The following is a 15385-nucleotide window of genomic DNA, read 5'->3' as shown; positions in this document are numbered from 1 at the left end:
TAATGACAATTCACCAGTTATAAACGTCATGTCTTTCTCCAGCCCTGTGTCTGAAGATGCTCCTTCGGGCACAACTATTGCTATTATAAATGTTAAAGATGCTGATTCTGAGAGAAACGGACAGATTACATGCTCTATAGATACTAACCTTCCATTTAAGATCAAATCCTCATTGACTAATTACTACAATTTGATAACCGATTCGATTTTTGACAGAGAAGCGGTGCCCGAATACAACATAACAATTACAGCAACAGATTCTGGTTCGCCTCCACTCTCTAGTGCCCGGACATTACACCTTAGAATCTCTGACGTAAATGACAATGCCCCATTGTTCGATAAAGGACCCTACTTTGCTTTCGTCACAGAGAATAACTCTCCTGGAATGTCCATATTTACTGTCAGCGCCCGGGACTCTGATTGGAATCAAAACGCGAGAATATCGTACCTTTTGGAGGACACGCAGATCAGTGGAAGCCCAGTCTCTAGTTATATATCAATTAACTCCGAAAACGGAGTTTTACATGCGTTGCGCTCCTTTGATTATGAACAAATGAAACAGCTTAAACTCGTGGTTAAGGCGCAAGATGGAGGCTCTCCTCCACTCAGTAGCAATGTTAGCATCAACATCTTCATCCAGGACCAGAATGACAACGCGCCTCAGGTTCTGTATCCAGTCCAGACTAGCAGCTCCCTGGTGGCTGAAATGGTGCCTCGTTCAGCAGATGTTGGCTATCTTGTGACTAAAGTGGTGGCTGTTGATGTGGACTCTGGACAGAATGCCTGGCTCTCATATAAACTGCAGAAAGCGACAGACAGGGCGCTGTTTGAAGTGGGCTTACAGAATGGGGAAATAAGAACTATACGCCAAGTCACTGATAAAGATGCTGTGAAACAAAGGCTCACTGTTGTAGTGGAGGACAACGGGCAGCCCTCTCGTTCAGCTACAGTCAATGTTAACGTGGCGGTGGCGGACAGCTTCCCTGAAGTGCTTTCGGAGTTCACTGACTTTACTCACGACAAGGAATACAATGACAACCTGACTTTTTACCTAGTCTTGGCTTTGGCTGTAGTCTCATTTCTGTTCATCACGTGTTTAGTGGTTATTATATCAGTGAAAATATACAGATGGAGACAGTCTCGCATCCTCTTTCATTCCAATCTCCCGGTTATTCCGTATTATCCACCGCGTTACGCAGACACTTTGGGGACAGGAACTCTACAGCACGTGTACAATTACGAGGTGTGCAGGACGACTGACTCCAGAAAGAGTGACTGTCAGTTCGCCAGACCCTGTAGTCAGAACGTACTGATAATGGACCCCAGTTCTACAGGGACGATGCAGCGGATGCAGAACGAGAAGAACATCCTGGATGAACCAGACTCTCCACTAGAGGTGAGTTTATTGCCGTTTAAATAATGAAGTCCGTTTTGTTTAAGTAGTTACATATTTACAATTTGATTTTTTAAATTATGAACTATTTCCCCGGGAGTCTTACTCTTTTTATCGGTATCTCATAGGTTGGGTTTCTCTCTCGTTGTCATTTTATCGCGGTAAATCTTGCATTATGTATTTTTTTGCTTCCTATGAAAAGGTTTTGGCTCGTGTTGTATGTCTGCTGAGTTGTATGTCTGCTGAGCTTGTAGAAATGTATTTTCTTTTTTTTTGGTCATTCGGTAGCGCTGTCATGCCGTTTCAGCACCACCCTTTATGGACAGTGACACTTCTGTCTTCATAGCAGCAGCAGCAGAGTGCGGCTTCGCTCTCTCACACTGTGTACAGTGTATTATCCCTGGTTCTTACCTCGTTCTATAATGTCACTACACTTTGTAGCATTTAACGATCATTTTACTGTCAACATGCATAGGTTATGGTTTGTGGTGTTGAGTCATGGTTTGGACGGCTGTTATATTGACTTATTTTTTTTTACCACTATCCAATATGAGGTTGATGGTATAGTGTCATTTTTAGTAGGCATTGCAATTGTAGTTTTTCCCCCCCTTTGTTGGTCATAGCACTGTAATGATGAAACTTGCATTGATTTCGATTGCAGAAAGTGAAGTGTTTAGCTAGTGATTCGTCTATAGATTATTTTGGAAAGAAAATAATGCCGCCCGGTGTTTAATCACTTCAGAACGTTTTTATATGTTCAAGTGTCTTATGATGTTCATGTTTTGGACTCTGCGGGCCGCTGTTGATCAGTGAAATAATTTCTGTCCGTTGTTGTCAATAAGTGTAGTCCCCTCCCTTGTCACTGCGCTTTACCACCGGAGACGGAGAGACTCTGCGCTTCATAAGAAGCGGGGCGCGACCGAGATACACACTCGTTTTTATTCCTAGATTTTTTTAAAAGGCAGCGAATATAGTCTGGATTGAAACGTAACATCAAATAGTATTTGCTCACCATTTTTGAGAATACACAATAAGACATTTACTTGTGGATTTTACTATTTGTTTGCTATGGAATTTAAAGGACTTCTTCAACCTAAAACATGGCGTTTGTGTGGACAACGGTGGCAAGTACTTATTTTTATCCTGTATCTCAGTCATATTGTCAGTGGCCAAATCCGGTATTCCATTCCGGAGGAGATGAAGACAGGCTCTCTTATCGGTAACGTAGCTCATGACCTGGGGTTAGATTTGAAACGGCTCCGAGCGGGCCGGGCCCGTATCGTGACCGGAGAAAGCATTCAGTACACAGAGCTGAAGACAGACAAAGGGATCCTCGTCGTGAGTGAGAGAATAGACCGAGAGCAGCTTTGTGGCGACGTCACACCGTGTAGCTTCAGCTTCGAAATGATTCTAGAAACCCCTATTGAACTGCATCGTGTTGTTGTGGAAATTCTTGATGTGAATGATCATGCTCCCACCTTCCAAAATAGTGACGTAAAATTGGAAATAAGTGAATCAGCCACTATAGGTGCGCGCTTTATATTAGAGAGCGCAGAAGACCCCGACGTCGGCGTTAATGATTTACAGAAATATGTATTAACACCAAATGACAATTTTGTTTTAAAACAACTTGCCAATCCAGATGGTAGTAAGTACGCTGAGATGATTCTTCAGAAACCGTTAGACAGAGAGGAGCATCCTCGTCTCTCTTTAAAGCTAATCGCTGTAGACGGTGGGAATCCGCAGAGATCTGGCACAGTAAATATAGAGATCAATGTCCTGGATGTGAATGACAATGCGCCTGTGTTTAACCAGTCAGTGTACAGGGCTACTGTGATGGAAAACGCACCGAAAGGAACCTATATTACAACCGTTAATGCCAGCGATCCAGACAGTGGATCAAATGGACAAATAACATACAGTTTTTCAAAATTGAAGGGGAGCATAGCGGATATATTTGTCATAGATAAGGATATAGGAATCATATCCGTTTTGGGGCAAATCGATTTTGAAAAAGATAAGAAATATGAAATTAGAGTAGAAGCTAAAGACCAGGGAGGATTCACAGACACCAGCCAAATTGTCATTGAAGTTATTGATGTTAATGACAACGCACCAGTCATAAACGTCATGTCTTTCTCCAGCCCTGTGTCTGAAGATGCTCCTCCAGGAACGACGATAGCCGTTATAAATGTAAAAGACGGAGATTCAGAGAGGAACGGACAGATTTCGTGCACTACAGATAAAGACCTCCCGTTCAAGATAAAATCGTCGATAACAAGCTATTACAATTTGATCTCTGATAAAGGTTTTGATCGAGAAACGACCCCAGAATACAACATAACTATAACAGCTACAGATTCTGGTTCACCTCCTCTCTCTAGCGCCAGGACATTACAACTTAAAATCTCTGACGTAAATGACAATGCTCCATTGTTTCATCAGAGCTCATACTCTGCTTACGTCACAGAGAATAACTCTCCTGGAATGTCCATATTTACTGTCGGCGCGCGGGACTCTGACTGGAATCAGAACGCGAGAATCTCGTACATCCTGGTGGACACGAAGATCAGTGGAACTCCAGTATCCACTTACATATCCATTAACTCTGAAACCGGAGTTTTACATGCTGTGCGCTCCTTTGATTATGAACAAATCAAACAGCTCACACTCGTGGTTAAGGCGCAAGATGGAGGCTCTCCTCCACTCGGTAGCAATGTGAGTGTCAACATATTAATTCAAGACCAGAACGACAACGCGCCTCAGGTTCTGTACCCAGTCCAGACTAGCAGCTCCCTGATGACTGAAATGGTGCCTCGTTCAGCAGATGTTGGCTATCTTGTGACTAAAGTGGTGGCTGTTGATGTGGACTCTGGACAGAATGCTTGGCTCTCGTATAAACTGCAGAAAGCGACAGACAGGGCGCTGTTTGAAGTGGGCTTACAGAATGGAGAAATAAGAACTATACGCCAAGTCAATGATAAAGATGCTGTGAAACAAAGGCTCACTGTTGTAGTGGAGGACAACGGGCAGCCCTCTCGTTCAGCTACAGTCAGTGTTCATGTGGCGGTTGCGGACAGCTTCCCTGAAGTGCTCTCGGAGTTCACTGACTTTACGCACGACAAGGAATACAACGACAACCTGACTTTTTACTTAGTCTTGGCTTTGGCTGTAGTCTCATTTCTGTTCATCACGTGTTTAGTGGTTATTATATCAGTGAAAATATACAGATGGAGACAGTCTCGCATCCTCTATCATTCCAACCTCCCGGTTATTCCGTATTATCCACCGCGTTACGCAGACACTTTGGGGACAGGAACTCTACAGCACGTGTACAATTACGAGGTGTGCAGGACGACTGACTCCAGAAAGAGTGACTGTCAGTTCGACAGACCCTGTAGTCAGAACGTACTGATAATGGACCCCAGTTCTACAGGGACGATGCAGCGGATGAAGAACGAACAGAACATCCTGGATGAACCAGACACCCCACCAGAGGTGAGTTAATTGGAGTTTAAACAAAGTAGCTCATTTTTTGAAGTACATCTCTACAACATCATTTATTTTATATTTGCAGGTATTTTGATCTGGTGCCTGACTCTCTTTTCGTGGGTGTCTCAGAGGTTGGGGTTGCTCTCTCTCTGTTCGCAATATTACAGCGTTAATTCAAGGATAACGTATTTATTTATTTTTCCCATGCAAATGATTAGGCTCGTGTTGTGTATGTCTGCTGAGTTGTATGTCTGCTGAGCTTGTAGAAATGTATTTCGAACTGAGCAGAAGTGCTTGGGATATCTTGGTCGTTCTGGAGCGCTGTAATGCCGTTTCAGCACCACCCTGTGAGGACAGCGACCCTTCTGTCTTTATTGCAGAAGGGGGCTGCTTCTCTCTCTCAGGCATTGTATTATTCCAGGTTCTTACATCAGTCTGTTGGACAAATGTCGCTATAGATTTTAGCATTTACGAATCATATTACTTTCAACATAGGCCCTATCAGTTTTGGTTTTGTTGTGTTCTGTCGGAGTTCGGACGGTTGTGGAATCCTCTTTTTCGCACGATCCATTCTGAAGTTGGTGGGGTGGTGGATTTTTTTAGTAGGCTATAAAATTGTAGGTATTTATTTTTTTGTTCATATAATTGTAGAGATGAAACTTGCATTTATTTCTATTGCAGAAAGTGAAGTGTTAAGACAGTATGATTTATATACATTATTTTGGGGGGGGAAATACTGTACTTGTTTAATCATTTCTGAACGGATTTACATGTTCAAGTGTCATGTGGTGTTCATGTTTTATACTCTGAGGGCCGCTGTTGATCAGTGAAATAATTTCTGTCCAGTGTTGTCAGTCAGTGGCGTCCCCTCCCCTATCATTGCGCTCTACCAGAAGAGACTCAAAAACTCTCTGCGCTTCATACGAGGCGGGGCAAGACACAGACACAGACACACTCGCTCTGATCAATATGAAATATTACGTAAAAAGAGGCTAGGTTAAAGCGAAACATCTACTTATTTCCTCACCGTTTCTCTGGATCCAGTATAAAGAATATTCGTGTTGGATTTATTATTTCTTGGCTATGGCATTTGAAGGATTCCTTCAACCTAAATGCCTAAAATTGCGTTTGTGTGGACTACGATGGCAAGTACTGGTTTTTCTTTTGTATTTTATTCATATTACCAGTGGCCAAATCCGGTATTCCATTCCGGAGGAGATGAAGAAAGGCTCTCTTATCGGTAACGTGGCTCAAGACCTGGGGTTAGATTTGAAACGGCTCCGGATGGGCCGGGCCCGTATCGTGACCGGAGAAAGCATTCAGTACACAGAGCTGAAGACAGACAAAGGGATTCTAGTCGTGAGTGAGAGAATAGACCGAGAGCAGCTTTGTGGCGACGTCACACCGTGCAGCTTCAGCTTCGAAATTATTCTAGAAAATCCCATTGAGCTGCATCGTATTACAGTGGAAATTCTAGATGTAAATGACCATGCTCCTGCATTTCCCATAAAAGACGTACAATTTGAAATTAGCGAGTCAGCTACTGTCGGCGCGAGATTTCTACTAGAGAGTGCAGTGGATCCCGATGTAACACTTAACGCCCTACAAAATTACATGTTAACTCCCAACAATAATTTTGTTCTAAAGCAACATACGAATCCAGACGGTAGTAAATATGCAGAGATGGTCCTCCAGCAACCGTTAGACAGAGAGGAGCATCCTCATCTCTCTTTAAAGCTAGTCGCTGTAGACGGTGGAAATCCGCAGAAATCTGGCACAGTAAATATAGAGATCAATGTCCTAGATGCCAATGATAATGCTCCCGTGTTTAACCAGTCAGTGTACAGGGCAACTGTGATGGAAAAAGCTCCAACGGGCACTTATATCACAACCGTGAATGCCAGCGATGCAGATAGTGGATCGTATGGACATATTTCCTACTATTTTTCAAAGTTGAAAGGGAATATAGTTGATATATTTACCATTGATATGTCGACCGGTTCTATTTCTGTTTCAGGCCAGATAGATTATGAGAAAGATAAGAAATACGAGGTCAGAGTAGAGGCTAAAGATCAGGGTGGTTTAACAGACTCTAGTAAAGTTGTCATTGAAGTTCTTGACATAAATGACAACGCACCAGTTATAAACGTCATGTCTTTCTCCAGCCCTGTGTCTGAAGATGCTCCTCCTGGAACCACGGTAGCCGTTATAAATGTAAAAGACGCTGATTCAGAGAGAAACGGACAGATTACATGCTCTATAGATGATAACCTCCCGTTCAAGATCAAATCTTCTTTAAGTAGTTATTATACGTTGATGTCAGATATTGGTTTTGACAGAGAAACAACACCAGAATACAACATAACCATAACAGCGACTGATTCTGGTTCTCCTCCTCTCTCTAGCGCCAGGACACTACACCTTAGAATCTATGACGTAAATGACAATGCCCCATTGTTCGATAAAGGCACCTATTCTGCCTACGTCACAGAGAATAACTTTCCTGGAATGTCCATATTTACTGTCAGCGCGCGGGACTCTGACTGGAATCAGAACGCGAGAATCTCGTACCTCTTGGAGGACACGCAGATCAGTGGAACTCCAGTCTCCACTTACATATCCATTAACTCTGAAACCGGAGTTTTACATGCTGTGCGCTCCTTTGATTATGAACAAATAAAACAGCTCACGCTAGTGGTTAAGGCGCAAGATGGAGGCTCTCCTCCACTCAGTAGCAACGCAAGTGTCAACTTCTTCATCCAAGACCAGAACGACAACGCTCCTCAGGTTCTGTATCCAGTCCAGACTAGCAGCTCTCTTGTGGCTGAAATGGTGCCTCGTTCAGCAGATGTGGGCTATCTTGTGACTAAAGTGGTGGCTGTTGATATGGACTCTGGACAAAATTCCTGGCTCTCGTACAAACTGCAGAAAGCGACAGACAGGGCGCTGTTTGAAGTGGGCTTACAGAATGGAGAAATAAGAACTATACGCCAAGTCAATGATAAAGATGCTGTGAAACAAAGGCTCACTGTTGTAGTGGAGGACAACGGACAGCCCTCTCGTTCAGCTACAGTCAATGTTAACGTGGCGGTGGCGGACAGCTTCCCTGAAGTGCTGTCGGAGTTCACTGACTTTACGAACGACAAGGAATACAATGACAACCTGACTTTTTACTTAGTCTTGGCTTTGGCTGTAGTCTCATTTCTATTCATCACATGTTTAGTGGTTATTATATCAGTGAAAATATACAGATGGAGACAGTCTCGCATCCTCTATCATTCCAATCTCCCGGTTATTCCGTATTATCCACCGCGTTACGCAGACACTTTGGGGACAGGAACTCTACAGCACGTGTACAATTACGAGGTGTGCAGGACGACTGACTCCAGAAAGAGTGACTGTCAGTTCGCCAGACCCTGTAGTCAGAACGTACTGATAATGGACCCCAGTTCTACAGGGACGATGCCGCGGATGCAGAGTGAACAGAACATCCTGGATGAACCAGACTCCCCACTAGAGGTGAGTCTTTTGGATTTTAAATAACGTAGCACATTTTGTTGGAGTACATCTTAACAATGTGCCCATTTTCAATTTCCAACTATTCTCCTCTGCCGCTTGAATCTTTTTTATCTGTATCTCAGAGGTTGCGGTTGCTCTCTCTCTCTTCGCAATATTATAGTGGTAAATCAAGGATTGTGCATTTTTTTGTCACCTATGAAAAGCTTTAGGTTCGTGTTGTATGTGTGCTGAGTTGTATGTTTGCTGACCTTCTATAAATGTATTTCGAACTGAACAAATGTGCCTGTGATATAGGCCTATTCGTTACTCTGTTGCGCATTCATCTCGTTTCAGCACCGCCCTTTGTGGACAGCTACTTTATACAGCGGCTGCCTCGCTCTCACGCGCTGTGCGCTGCCCTCCCTTGTTCTTTTACCTCTTGTCTATTGAACAACTGTCTCTATAGATTTGAGCCTTTACGATGCATGTTACTTTCAACCTACATCGATGTTGGGTTGTTGTGTTCAATCGTGGTTTGTACGGTTGTGGAATACACTTTTACGCATGATCCAATTAGATGTCGATGGGATAGTGACATTTTTAGTAGGCTATAAAACAGTAATTTGCTTACTTTGTTGGTCATTGTAATGTAGAGATGAAAACTGCATTTATTTCGATTCCAGAAACAGAAGTGTTAAGACAATATGATTTGGGTTATTTTGGAAATCAAATAATACTGTCCAGTGTTTAACATCATTTATGAACGGTTTTGCATGTTCAAATTTCATCTGGTGTTCATGTTTTATACTCTGAGGGCCGCTGTTGATCAGTGAAATAAATTCTGTCCAGTGTTGTCAGTCAGTGGAGTCCCCTCCCCTATCACTGCGCTCGACCAGAGGAGACGGAAAAACTCTCTGCGCTTCATACCAGGCGGGGCACGAGACTGACACACTCGCTCTGATCAGTATATAAGAAAGATATAGTGAAAATTGGCCGGGTTAAAGCGAAACATCTACTTATTTCATCACCTTTACTCTGGATCCAGTATAAGCAATATTCGTGTTGGATTTATTATTTGTTAGCGATGGCATTTGAAGGATTGCTTCAACCTAAATGCCTAAAATGGTGTTTGTGTGGAATGCGGTGGCAAGTATTGATTTTTGTTCTGTATTTTAGTCATGTTGTCAGTGGCCAAATCCGTTATTCAATTCCGGAGGAGATGAAGAAAGGCTCTCTTATCGGTAACGTGGCTCAAGACCTGGGGTTAGATTTGAAACGGCTCCGAGCTGGCCGGGCCCGTATCGTGACGGGAGAAAGCATTCATTACACAGAGCTGAAGACAGACAAAGGGATTCTAGTCGTGAGTGAGAGAATAGACCGAGAGCAGCTTTGTGGCGACGTCACACCGTGTAGCTTCAGCTTCGAAATGATTCTAGAAAATCCTATTGAGCTGCATCGTATTACTGTGGAGATTCTAGATGTAAATGATCATGCTCCTGCTTTCCCAAATAAATATATACATTTTGAAATCAGCGAATCGGCTACGGTTGGGTCGCGATTTCTGCTGGAAAGTGCAGAGGACCCAGATGTAGGGCTCAACGCCCTACAGAATTATGTTTTAACTCACAATGATAATTTCATTCTAAAACAGCATACGAATCCAGGCGGTAGTAAATATGCTGAGATGTTCCTCCAGAAACCATTAGACAGAGAGGAGCATCCTCATCTCTCTTTAAAGCTAATCGCTGTAGACGGTGGAAATCCGCAGAGATCTGGCACAGTAAATATCGAGATCACTGTCCTGGATGTGAATGACAATGCGCCTGTGTTTAACCAGTCAGTGTACAGGGCTGCTGTGATGGAAAACGCACTGAAAGGCACCTATATCACAAACGTGAATGCAAGTGATGCAGACAGTGGCACAAATGGACAAATCACATATAGCTTTTCGAAGTTGAAGGGGAGCATTGCTGATATTTTCATAATAGACGAGAAAACAGGAATCATATCTGTTTCGGGACAGGTAGATTACGAGAAAGATAAGAAATACGAGGTTAGAGTAGAGGCTAAAGATCAGGGTGGTTTAACAGACTCTAGTGAAGTTGTCATTGAAGTTCTTGACATTAATGACAACGCACCAGTTATAAACGTCATGTCTTTCTCCAGCCCTGTGTCTGAAGATGCTCCTCCTGGAACCACGGTAGCCGTTATAAACGTCAAAGACGCTGATTCAGAGAGAAATGGGCAGATTACATGCTCTATAGATGATAACCTCCCATTCAAGATAAAATCATCCTTAACTAGTTATTACAATTTGATCTCTGATAAAGGGTTTGACAGAGAAACAACACCGGAATACAACATAACTATAACAGCGACAGATTCTGGTTCGCCTCCTCTCTCTAGCGCCAGGACTTTACACCTGAGAATCTCTGACGTAAATGACAATGCCCCATTGTTCGATAAAGGCACCTACTCTGCCTACGTCACAGAGAATAACTCTCCTGGAATGTCCATATTTACCGTCAGCGCGCGGGACTCTGACTGGAACCAGAACGCGAGAATATCGTACCTGTTGGAGGACACGCAGATCAGTGGAAGTCCAGTCTCTACTTATATATCCATTAACTCTGAAACCGGAGTTTTACATGCTGTGCGCTCCTTTGATTATGAACAAATAAAACAACTTAAACTCGTGGTTAAGGCACAAGATGGAGGCTCTCCTCCACTCGGTAGCAATGTGAGTGTCAACATCTTCATCCAAGATCAGAATGACAACGCGCCTCAGGTTCTGTACCCAGTCCAGACTAGCAGCTCCCTGGTGGCTGAAATGGTTCCTCGTTCAGCAGATGTGGGCTATCTTGTGACTAAAGTGGTGGCTGTTGATGTGGACTCTGGACAGAATGCCTGGCTCTCGTACAAACTGCAGAAAGCGACAGACAGGGCGCTGTTTGAAGTGGGCTTACAGAATGGAGAAATAATAACTATACGCCAAGTTAATGATAAAGACGCGGTGAAACAAAGGCTCACTGTTGTAGTGGAGGACAACGGGCAGCCCTCTCGTTCAGCTACAGTCAATGTTAACGTGGCGGTGGCGGACAGCTTCCCTGAAGTGCTCTCGGAGTTCACTGACTTTACGCACGACAAGGAGTACAATGACAACCTGACTTTTTACTTAGTCTTGGCCTTGGCTGTAGTCTCATTTCTATTCATCACATGTTTAGTGGTTATTATATCAGTGAAAATATACAGATGGAGACAGTCTCGCATCCTCTATCATTCCAACCTCCCGGTTATTCCGTATTATCCACCGCGTTATGCAGACACTTTGGGGACAGGAACTCTACAGCACGTGTACAATTACGAGGTTTGCAGGACGACTGACTCCAGAAAGAGTGACTGTCAGTTCGCCAGACCCTGTAGTCAGAACGTACTGATAATGGACCCCAGTTCTACAGGGACGATGCAGCGGATGCAGAACGAACAGAACATCCTGGATGAACCAGACTCCCCACTAGAGGTGAGTTAATTTGACATTTTATAATTTAGCACATTGTTTTGGAATAGATTTCTGGAATGTGTCTTTTTTCAACTATTGTGCTCTGGTGCTTGGCTAATTTACTTGGTTGGCTCCCTTTCTGCTCATCTCTGTAGGGTTACACTTATATCAGCTACTACGCGTTTTACTGTTAGATTTTACTTGTGAATATATGCCTGCTGAGTTGGTAGGAACTGACTTCGAACTGAACAAGAATACCAAGTGCTACAATAATAAGGATGTAGCGTTGAAATGCCAATTCAGAACCACACTGTATGGACAGCGACACTTATTTCACACGGTGTATGCTATACCTTTTCCAACTGCTGTCTAAATTGATCAAGAGTCACTAAACATTTTCATCCGTGTTTACCGTTTGTCCTATACCAACCAAACATCTCTCAATACAGATATTTTACTGTGTTTTTCAGTAGTGGTTTGTACGTCTGTTCCATGGAAAAGTTTTATGCACGATCAAATCTAGGGCTTAGAAGATATAGTCTCGTGTTCCAGTATCAAATGATTAGGCTATATTTTAGCAATTGGACATGGCATGTTTTTAGATAGTTCATGCACGTACCACATCGCTTTTAATTGTGACATTTTGGAAAGAAAATAGTGATGGACAATGTTGAATCATTTCTACACAGCTGTACATTTTTTTGTACATGTTTTGGACTCTGAGGGCCGCTGTTGATCAGTGAAATAATTTCTGTCCAGTGTTGTCAGTCAGTGGAGTCCCCTCCCCTATCACTGCACTCCACCAGAGAAAAGGGAGAGACTCTGCACTTCATACGAGGCGGGGCTCGACAGAATGATTTTCGCTCTGATCCATTGTTAACATAGATCAGAAAAGGACAGTGAAAATAGGCTCGATTGAATCGAAGCGTCAACTAATATTTGCTCACTGTTTCTGAGGATACCCTTTGCGGAATATTCTTGTGGATTGTATTATTTGTTGGCTATGGAATTTGAAGGGTTCATTCAACCCAAATGCGTAAGATGGCGTTTTAGTGGACTACGGTGGCAGGTACTCATTTTTCTCCTCTATCTCAGTCATACTGTCAGTGGACAAATCCGGTATTCCATTCCGGAGGAGATGAAGAAAGGCTCTCTTATCGGTAACGTAGCTCAAGACCTGGGGTTAGATTTGAAACGGCTCCGAGCGGGCCGGGCCCGTATCGTGACCGGAGAAAGCATTCAGTACACAGAGCTGAAGACAGACAAAGGGATTCTAGTCGTGAGTGAGAGAATAGACCGAGAGCAGCTTTGTGGCGACGTCACACCGTGTAGCTTCAGCTTCGAAATGATTCTAGAAAATCCTATTGAGCTGCATCGTATTACTGTGGAGATTCTAGATGTAAATGATCATGCTCCTGCTTTCCCAAATAAATATATACATTTTGAAATCAGCGAATCGGCTACGGTTGGGTCGCGATTTCTGTTGGAAAGTGCAGAGGACCCAGATGTAGGGCTCAACGCCCTACAGAATTATGTTTTAACTCACAATGATAATTTCATTCTAAAACAGCATGCGAATCCAGACGGTAGTAAATATGCAGAGATGTTCCTCCAGAAACCATTAGACAGAGAGGAGCTTCCTCGTCTCTCTCTAAAGCTAATCGCTGTAGACGGTGGAAATCCGCAGAGATCTGGCACAGTAAATATCGAGATCACTGTCCTAGATGCCAATGACAATTCGCCTGTGTTTAACCAATCAGTGTACAGGGCTGCTGTGATGGAAAACGCACTGAAAGGCACCTATATTACAACCGTGAATGCAAGTGATGCAGACAGTGGCACAAATGGACAAATCACATATAGCTTTTCGAAGTTGAAGGGGAGCATTGCTGATATTTTCATAATAGACGAGAAAACAGGAATCATATCTGTTTCGGGACAGGTAGATTATGAGAAAGATAAGAAATACGAGGTCAGAGTAGAGGCTAAAGATCAGGGTGGTTTAACAGACTCTAGTAAAGTTGTAATTGAAGTTCTTGACATAAATGACAACGCACCAGTTATAAACGTCATGTCTTTCTCCAGCCCTGTGTCTGAAGATGCTCCTCCTGGAACCACGGTAGCCGTTATAAATATAAAAGACGCTGATTCAGAGAGAAATGGACAGATTACATGCTCTATAGATGATAACCTCCCATTCAAGATAAAATCATCCTTAACTAGTTATTACAATTTGATCTCTGATAAAGGGTTTGACAGAGAAACAACACCAGAATACAACATAACTATAACAGCGACAGATTCTGGTTCGCCTCCTCTCTCTAGCGCCAGGACTTTACTCCTGAGAATCTCTGACGTGAATGACAATGCCCCATTGTTCGATAAAGGCCCCTACTCTGCTTACGTCACAGAGAATAACTCTCCTGGAATGTCCATATTTACTGTCAGCGCGCGGGACTCTGACTGGAACCAGAACGCGAGAATATCGTACCTGTTGGAGGACACGCAGATCAGTGGAACTCCAGTCTCTACTTATATATCCATTAACTCTGAAACCGGAGTTTTACATGCTGTGCGCTCCTTTGATTATGAACAAATAAAACAACTTAAACTCGTGGTTAAGGCACAAGATGGAGGCTCTCCTCCACTCGGTAGCAATGTGAGTGTCAACATCTTCATCCAAGATCAGAATGACAACGCGCCTCAGGTTCTGTACCCAGTCCAGACGAGCAGCTCCCTGGTGGCTGAAATGGTTCCTCGTTCAGCAGATGTGGGCTATCTTGTGACTAAAGTGGTGGCTGTTGATGTGGACTCTGGACAGAATGCCTGGCTCTCGTACAAACTGCAGAAAGCGACAGACAGGGCGCTGTTTGAAGTGGGCTTACAGAATGGAGAAATAAGAACTATACGCCAAGTCAATGATAAAGACGCGGTGAAACAAAGGCTCACTGTTGTAGTGGAGGACAACGGGCAGCCCTCTCGTTCAGCTACAGTCAACGTTAACGTGGCGGTGGCGGACAGCTTCCCTGAAGTGCTCTCGGAGTTCACTGACTTTACGCACGACAAGGAGTACAATGACAACCTGACTTTTTACTTAGTCTTGGCCTTGGCTGTAGTCTCATTTCTATTCATCACATGTTTAGTGGTTATTATATCAGTGAAAATATACAGATGGAGACAGTCTCGCATCCTCTATCATTCCAACCTCCCGGTTATTCCGTATTATCCACCGCGTTACGCAGACACTTTGGGGACAGGAACTCTACAGCACGTGTACAATTACGAGGTGTGCAGGACGACTGACTCCAGAAAGAGTGACTGTCAGTTCGCCAGACCCTGTAGTCAGAACGTACTGATAATGGACCCCAGTTCAACAGGGACGATGCAGCGGATGCAGAACGAACAGAACATCCTGGATGAACCAGACTCCCCACTAGAGGTGAGTTAATTGGACATTTTATAATTTAGCACATTGTTTTGGAATAGATTTCTGGAATGTGTCT

This window comes from Oncorhynchus keta, chromosome 4, assembly GCF_023373465.1.
Source record: "Oncorhynchus keta strain PuntledgeMale-10-30-2019 chromosome 4, Oket_V2, whole genome shotgun sequence".
Classification (NCBI taxonomy): domain Eukaryota; kingdom Metazoa; phylum Chordata; class Actinopteri; order Salmoniformes; family Salmonidae; genus Oncorhynchus; species Oncorhynchus keta.
The sequence above is the reverse complement of the archived record's forward strand: the minus strand, read 5'-3'. Positions refer to the sequence as shown.